Below are 8,605 nucleotides of genomic sequence, written 5' to 3' on the forward strand. Positions count from 1 at the left end.
TGTCAGATGGTCACATGTCACGTAGTACACGAGTAGTACATGTATATAATTTACAAACAAATAAATAAATATACATATATTGGGGGTGCATGCTCAAAAATTTTTTACTGATAGGGGTGTGCGATCAAAAAAGTTTGGAGACCACTGGCTTACGCAACTCTCCTGATAATCTGGGAATCAGCAAGCACAGCATTATGTACATTTTTTATGAATGCTGGTTATTTTGCTGTATCAGTGAATGCCTGAATATCTGTGGAATCCACCAACTGCTATCTAGACTTCCAGAGCAGATCAGGGAGAATGGAGCGCTGCAACATCTTGATTGCTTATGGTCAAATGGAAGACTACAGCTTGAATGAAACCAGTTTTACTATAGCTTCTTGGGAGCAGGGGGAGGAAGGGACAGTGAAGGGGGTCAGAAAGCAGAAGCAAGACAACAGAGATAAGAGATACACAGTTTGGTCTTAAAATCCAGAAAATTTAAGGCCTGGTCTATTTGAGTTCTGCTGCCAAAAAAAACAAATGCATCAACACTCAAAGTTGTTCTAGGGTGCTGGAACCCCATCTTTATGGTGGCAGACTCTCACTTCTCTGTAAAACGAGTCCCCTACTACCCTTTCCCTGGCAGCTGGTAAGTGTACACTTGCCCATTTTGCAGCTACAGCAGTCCCTTAAGTAGCTCTTGCCATTCTGGGGTGCACTTTCCTGGCACGGCTGCTGTAGTGGATAAGCCAGTAGCTGTGCAAATATGATGGGCTCTGGTGGCTTCTCTGGTGGCTGCTGTCCACTGCTTGACCTGGTGGCAGACAGTATAGTGGAGAAGAGGCCTGAAAGATTTGGGAGTGAACTGAAAATGACTCGGACAAAGGGAGCATGGACCAGGGAGAGGAACAGAGGTGCCATCTTCTATAGCAGAGGCTTTCTTTTTAAATGAAGAAAAAAAGATTTTGCCCACACAACAAGGAGAGACTTAGATGCCAAGGTTCAGAGGAAAAGCCATGTGAAGGAATGAGGTTCCTGAACTCAGAGGACTCTGACTTAATACAAAAGAACTCTCTAGGAAACTGCAAAAGATAACTGCAAGAAAATGTTATCTTATCTTGGGTAGATCTGTATAGTTCTTGTAATAGCTAAAGAGTAATCACTCTTTTAGATCTCTTACAAAATTGTGCATCTCTGCTTCTGCTATGAAGTGTCCTTGACAAGCTGAATTACAAATGAATAAGCCACCCAAAGGCTTGTTGTGTTCATGTTGCTGAAGTGTTAAGGTTTCAAGCTTACACATACAAACCCTGCAATGAAGAGATTAAGGTTATTTCATTGTTACAGCCACTTACACTGCTTTTACCGTTTTTGAATGTATGTACTGTTACTTAACACCCCAATCAGTACTAGGTTATAAAACATCATATGAAGTCTAGGGGGATATGCAAATTAACAATACATGAGAATCATAGCTTTTTATTTTTCCAATATGAGTATTTAACTATTTAGCTTTAAAGGAAACCTCCAGCAGTTCTTAATCAAGCCTCATCTTCTACATGTCGCTAATTAATATTTCTGAAAGTTTAACATCTCTGTGGATGTTAATAATGTACCTGAGCTTTATTCTGTGGAGACTGTCATTATTCTGCTGTCTCCTACCCTCATATGGATGAATCTGCATTGCAAATAACTGTGTTTATGTAAATGCAGCATTAACACTGCACAAGTAAAATTAATCCATCTAAAAATGTAAATGATCACGTTCCTAATCCTTGAGGACTGAGCTCTCTTTGATTCAGGATGCCAGTGGGGGAGGGAGAAAAGCAGCCTGTTGACCATCTTTATACCCTTCAGCCATTGTCTGAAGATGGAAGAGGCTCAGGCCTGCTCTAAGCCTGGGCCTGATGGGTCTAAGGACCCAGCCTGTGGAGGCCAGGAAGGGGTGGCACTGAGTTGGCCAGCAACAGCCATTAAAGGTACAAAGTATGAACAACAAGCATCAGCAGCCAGGAGGTATTTATGACTCATTTGCAGAAAAAGAAACTTTCTTTGTTTAGTAATTCTAAAATGTATAGTCTTCAATCAGGCTTTGAAGTTTGAAGCTCTGACTTGGGCATGCTTATTGGTGCACACTCAGGCCTGCTTTATGACAGACACAGTCAGGGGTGGATCCAGGAGGGATGCTGTGGCATGGATACACTTTCCTCCTCCCTCCCTCCTTCCCCCGCCCCCAGCCTTTTCTGCAGGAGAAGCATCCCTTCCACCCCTCCATGTTCAATGGCATCTCCCCTATCCTCCACTCCTCCCCACTCCCTTATCCACCACTGCTGCTGTCTTTGGCTGCCTGGGGTAGGGGTGGGGGGAAAGGCAGGGATGGGTAGAGAGCTCTAGAGCAGCAGATGCCCTCCCCTCCCATTCTCACCCCACTCCCTGCTCCTGCCTAATCCAATCAGGCTCCCCCAGAGCTAGACTTAACCAGAGACAGGTGGGTTCCCCCACTCTGTCCAGTCCCCATGGTGTTCCCTTTTAGTATGAGAGCAGTTGCAGGGAAGGGAATCTGCTCACTGTCTCTTATCTCTAGCCAAGCCTAGCTTCGCAATGCAGCTTACCTGCAGTGGGGTGGGAGTGGCTCTGGAGTGCCCCTGCCCCAAGCTCAGCTGGGGACAGTGGCAGTAGTGGGTAGGGGGTGGACTGGGAAAGGAGGGCACCTGTCACTGAGTACAGAGGGGAAGGGAGAGGGGAAAGAAGAGTCTTACCTCTTTGAGGAACTTTAAAAAGTTCCCACTGCTGCTTCTGTAGCAACAGAAGGGATGCTCTAAGATGCAGTGCAGGTTGCCACTCCCGCATCACCCTTTCAAAGAAACTGAATTCACCCATGGACCCATTGCCTCATTTCTGGGATCTGGCAGGCCCAGAACAGCAGTAGGTGTGCAGGTCTTGCATCTGGGTGGCTTTCCTTGGCGTGGCACAACAGTGGGCGGTATAGACATGCGCTACTTTGCCCCTCAAACTGTTCCAGCAGCACTGCCTGTGTTGCTGCACCTGTCTGTGTTGGTGGGAAGGACATTTATGCTAATTTCAAGGAAGAAGGCTGGGCTTCATGTTATTTCTTAAAAATCACAGCATCCTAGTTAGGAACCAAGAAAGTCAGGAAGAGAGGATCTGGTTGTGTCTGGGATCCTAACAAAGAATCATAGCTGTAAACTCTTCTGTGACAAGTGGTGTTTCACCATGTCAAATAAGTGTCTGGTACACCATAGTGCTACTGAGTAATGAATAATAACTAATTTACTAAAATAAATAGGAGTAGTTACAAAACAAAACACATATTTTCTGCTGACCACATTACTTTCTGCATGACTTTCAGATGATGATATATATAGGATGATATATATACCATATATATATAATGTTATAGACCTATGGTTGTTAAAACCTAATGTAAAATACCAGTAAGATAGGATATTTCAGCAACAACTTTTCTGGATCATCCTAACTACCCAATTCCAGGACGTTGATTCTGAAGCCTAATGATAAAATAAATATTAGCATTGTCAGCTATTTTACTACTAAGAACTTTAGTACAAATAATATAATTATCATGAGATTATTGGCAGATCTTGGATGGTATTCTATCATTTCTTCCTCCCTTATATCTCCTCAGAAGTGATCTTTCATTTTTTTCTTAATTTTGGCATCCTGCTAATTGTTGTTTCAAATGTGAATTCTAAAATGAACTCAGTTTACAGAGAAGCTTTCAAAGCTCAGCCTTTTAAGTTGTCTACCTGGGGATGAGAAACTGACAATAATGTTTAGGGTTTTTTTCAGTTTTTCAAATCCAAGTCCCTGAAGCAATTTTCCTTAGGCTTTCATTGATTAAAAATGTACTATTTGGCTGAGAAAAAATAGAGAAAACAGCCTGAAAAGAGAAAGCTTCTTTATCTGTGAACAAATAAAAATAAAGGATCATAATAGAAACTGAAATTTTAACTTTAATTATAGAATTCCCTAACAATTCGATGCAATAAGGTTTCGTCTTTTGAATGCCTAAGCCAGCTCCACAGAAGGCAGTAAAAGCTTCATATGCATAAGCAAGGGAAGAATTTAGCTATAAATGTGTCACATTATCATTATAAATAATAAATAAATGTTATAACTATTCAACTTGGATCTAGTAATAAATCAGATCTTTAATATACCTCTAGACAATAGTTGTTAAATAAATAGCAACAATAAGAACAGTGAAATGACTTACATATATTTTTACTACAGGCTTGTGTCTCTGTACAACAAGGTTCATACAGAGAAATGTGCAGGGACCTAGGGAACTATATTTAAACCAAACCATTATCTCTCTGTAGAAAAAAAAAGTGTATTACAGTAATTAAAGGAAAAAAAGTATTAAGTAAAATCTTTTCTGCTCTGCCATGAATACAGACTCATGAATGATATATACCATAGATTAAGCACCTATATGATTGTGTTTTCATGTGAGTGCACGCATACACACTGTCCCTCTCAGGCAGAGTAAGGAAGAATTCAGAGCTATTTATTGAGACCAGCATTCCATTTTAATCTCTGAAAATAAGAATAAATGTGCTTCAAAGGCTTCCCTTTTCCTGTGTACAGTTTGTCCCTACTGCATGACAGCAAACAAGCAAGGCTACCTTTGTTTCATGTGCATCTGCGACTGCTATAGCACAAAAAAATCTCTTTTGTTGAGCTAGGGAGCAGGAAGTGTGCCCAGAGGAGTAAAAAACTTAAACCTTGAGCTCCTACTTTTTACAACCTCTCCAGTAAATTAGCCAAAACGTACAAGACAGTAGTACAGAGTAGTCAAAATACAAATAAATCAAATGCCTCATCACCTTTCTGTGAATTTGCTTATAGATGGACCTGCAGAAAGATTTCTTGGGATATAAACCCTTCTTCATCCTCATTGTATGTTCAGGAGAGAGGGGAATTAGCTCTCCCCTTGTTATCTGCCCCCAGTAACAATAAACCCTTCCTGGAGTCAACCTCTCTCATTCTATACCCTTTGTTATTTAAAGCAATACCTTCTGAGGTATACTGAAGGTGTACTGGGAAAAAAAAGGGGGTATCTACTTACAGAGCAGTAGCGGGCAGTTAATGTTACTCCCTGGACCAGAGACAGGGAGTCACATCCATTAACAAATATGTAAAGAGCACAACGGCCTGCTTGAAGAGTAGAGCTGTACTGCTAGCCAGGGACTTCTCTTGCCTGTGAAGGGCAGCTCTTCTGATTTCTGTTCTGCCGTCAGTGTTGTGTGGAAACAGGCTGCTGCCTTCACAGCCTAGTGAAACCCCTCTGTATCATTTTACCATATAAGGAGACAAAAGCATCAGAGACACTCATTTTTTTCGGCTCCGTGCAGCTGGCATTCAACACTTTCTCTTTTCCAAGGGTGTAGATTTTTTCCCCTTCTAAACAGAGTCTTCATTGGACCCCATCCTAGACTAAGACTCTTTACCCCCCCCCACACACACACTTGTTTTTCTAACCCCCGTTGCTTATTAATAATGTAGCTTTGTTCAATTTGAGTGATCTCAGTTTACAGAAGGAAAGCTTACAGCAATTCAGGCACAAACACTTCTAAATCTCTTCACCTGGCTGAGAAAATAAAGAACTTGGCTAGATTTAGTATAAGAATCGGTCCACACTGGCTATTTTGCCAACTATAAATCATTCCATTGTCTGGAGAAGAGTAAAACAAGCTGTCTCTTTGTAGTGACTTGATGTATATATAAAGTGCATGGTTTTATGATGAGCAAGTGTGTGGGTGCATCTGGGTGTGTATTCTGAATGTGTGTATCTTTTCATTTCCCCCCTCTAGTGTGCAAAAAGCAGGTAAAGCTAGAGAAACACAAAGTCCCTCCTGATGTCTTCAGAAGGTAAAGGAACTGTCTCAATGCAGACTCAAGACCAAGCAACAGAACCCTCCCTACTGGCACACATTAAATTAAGGGGGAACCATTCATTCCTATCTAACCAGGAACTAATTTCTCTGTTGTAAAGTCTCGTTTCATATTTCATCATTCTTGCAGAAACACATTCTGTTAATAAAAATAGCAGGGGTCCTCAGAAACCTCATGAGAAGAGAGAAATGTGGCTTCAAGTATATTGGATGTGTTTGCTCTCCACTAGTTGGGGTAGTTCTAGCTGCTAGTATTTCATTAATGACAGACACTTGCCAAGAAGCGTAAGTTGATGATTTTCTTTCAACTTAAAGAAAATCTGCCAGGATGAACATAAAATCCACAAACCTGCTGCTGATAGATATTCCTGGTAGCTCTACAGGCTTTGCATATGCATAGCGTATATAATGGTGAAAAGCAATTCAGCATGCTCTCCTTGAAGAGCCTTGGCATGTGTCCATGTATGTATGTCTTCAGACTACTCAAATGCAAAACCCTCTTTCCTAACTATTACTGTAGGCCCATCCCTGTCCTGATCTTGCCCAGTGCTCAGCACAGGAACTAGAATAAAATGTATTAGTATACATCTTCCTTAAGAAAAACCTACCTAGATCCTGATCTTGTGCTGCTAATGCTGGCAAAACCCCATTACATAAAATGAAAGTACTGGGCCTTTCATAGCTCTTTAATTGGGAATAACCCACTGCCCAAATGGCATTAATTTTGATTCATAGGAAGGCTGAGATGGTTATTAGTTCTCAAACTTTGGGTTTCCTAATCACCCTGAAAGCACAGTAGTCGACCGGATATTGTACTGCTCTAAGACCCTGATGATCAGGCCTCTGCTCTCAGTTCTGACACTAACCTTCTGGGGGACCTTGAACTAGTTATTTTACCTTCTCTGCTTCTGTAAAAATGGGGTTAATGATACTGACCTCTTCTGTAAAGTGCTTTGAGATCAACAAATGAAAAGTACTGCTGGGGTGAAAAGGATTTGTTATTAATTTTATCTTAACTGAAACATCTTACCATAACTCACCATAAATCTCGCTCCCTGTTGAAGAATTTTCCTCAGTTTCCATTTTCAAATACCCGAGTAAAAAGATGGACTTGAAAGTGGCCAGATTTGGGTTATTTGAGTCACATTATCTCCATTCTCTCTAATCTTAGCATTTTAGTGGTTCTCTTCACTACCCTACCCCTTCCCTATTTTCATTTTGCTAGTTCTCCTAATCCATTCATGGCAAAAGCAGTGACGGCAATCTTTTGGGTGAGTTTCTGACCTGCTGGACTGTAATATAATGTTGTTTAAAAATGGATCTGGGGGAAGGTTTGTTCACCAGAGCGCCCCAAGGGATGACGAGGTTGAATGGTCACAAACTCCTGCAAGACCGTTTCAGGCTGGACATAACGAAGAATTTCTTTACTGTCCGAGCCCCCAAGGTCTGGAACAGTCTGCCAGCGGAGGTGGTTCAAGCACCTACATTGAACACCTTCAAGAGTAAATTGGATGCTTATCTTGCTGGGATCCTATGACCCCAGCTGACTTCCTGCCCTTTGGGCAGGGGGCTGGACTCGATGATCTCCCGAGGTCCCTTCCAGCTCTAATGTCTATGAAATCTATGAAATCTAAATTACAGCATATACTGGCTGCCATTGAACTATATAATTAAGTATTTGGGGTCCTGTGCTGTCCTTAGGAAGAAAAGGACATGTAATAAGATGCAAGGACTAAGAGTGTAATGAGATCCCTGCAGGTTTTGAGAGAAGAACCTCTATCAGATTATACCCCATGATTTGGGGGACTTTTTGTTTAAACATGTGATTGAGGGACACAAACGATCACTGGTTACCTCATCTTTTTTTGATGCAAGTCAGTGAAGAGGCAAAAACACATGTCTTTCCCCTCTACCACTACCCAAACCACTGGAAAACCCCCAAACATTCCTTTTCAAAGGACAATTTCTTATTATTTTCCTTCCACAAAACTAGTTTCTCAGCTATATTCTTGTATCATTCTTTCTTGTTTATTGTTATTATTCAGACCTTGCTATAAGTCAGTTAGGCTCTGGAGTGGTGAGAGACGCGCGGGTAAAGCCCACTGCACTCCCGCTCCCCCGAAGCCCCCCAGACACCCCCTCAGCAGCTGCCGAGTCCCCTGCCGACCCCCAGCACAGCTGGAGGTAAGCGGGCTCGTGGTGGGAAGGGGTTAACTCCTTGCTCCCTGGGAGGAGGTGGCTGCGTGGAGCCAGGCAGGGTCAAGCCCCCGCCCAGGCCCCTATTTGGCCCAGCCCCCCAGGGAGCCACGCGACCAGAGCCGCCGAACAGGCTGCGTAAACAGGCGCTCAAGTTAGTAAAGAGTTCACACAGGAGAGGGCGTGGGAGGGCACGAGACCCTGCCTGCAAACCCTCCCAGAGTAGCCAGCCCCAGCCGTAGCCAGCCTACCAGAGGCATGACACGGATGGGCACGTGCCACACCCCAAGGGTCCCCTCAGGCTCTGCGGCCCCCCCATCGGGCACCTCAGAGATGGCCGCCCAGACGGAGCCCATGGTTCCGGGCTCCACGCAAACGGAGCCCCTGGCTCTTGGCTGCAGGGGCTGCCTGTCCCTTTTTCAGGCTCTGGGGCCTGGGAGCAATGCCACCTCCCCTTGCGGGGTCTGCTCCCTACTGGGGTCTCTGGC

The 8,605-nt window shown here is 43.2% G+C and overlaps 1 protein-coding gene across 3 annotated transcripts in view; it reads right to left on the reverse strand.

Moving 5' to 3' along the window:
- Nucleotides 1-8,605, reverse strand: part of FHL2 (four and a half LIM domains 2) — a 68,073-nt gene that overhangs the window by 38,116 nt on the left and 21,352 nt on the right. The window contains exon 1 of one of the 3 annotated variants that reach the window (XM_019529580.1): nt 5,096-5,294. The exons of 1 other annotated variant lie outside the window; for it this stretch is intronic. The gene's annotated coding sequence lies outside the window, so the exon portion shown is untranslated. Of the gene's footprint in view, nt 1-5,095; nt 5,295-8,605 lie in introns of those variants that run through there. One more of the 3 variants, XM_019529577.1, reaches the window with a different exon arrangement.

This window comes from Crocodylus porosus, unplaced genomic scaffold (assembly GCF_001723895.1).
Source record: "Crocodylus porosus isolate Cpor-Errol unplaced genomic scaffold, CroPor_comp1, whole genome shotgun sequence".
Lineage (NCBI taxonomy): Eukaryota > Metazoa > Chordata > Crocodylia > Crocodylidae > Crocodylus > Crocodylus porosus.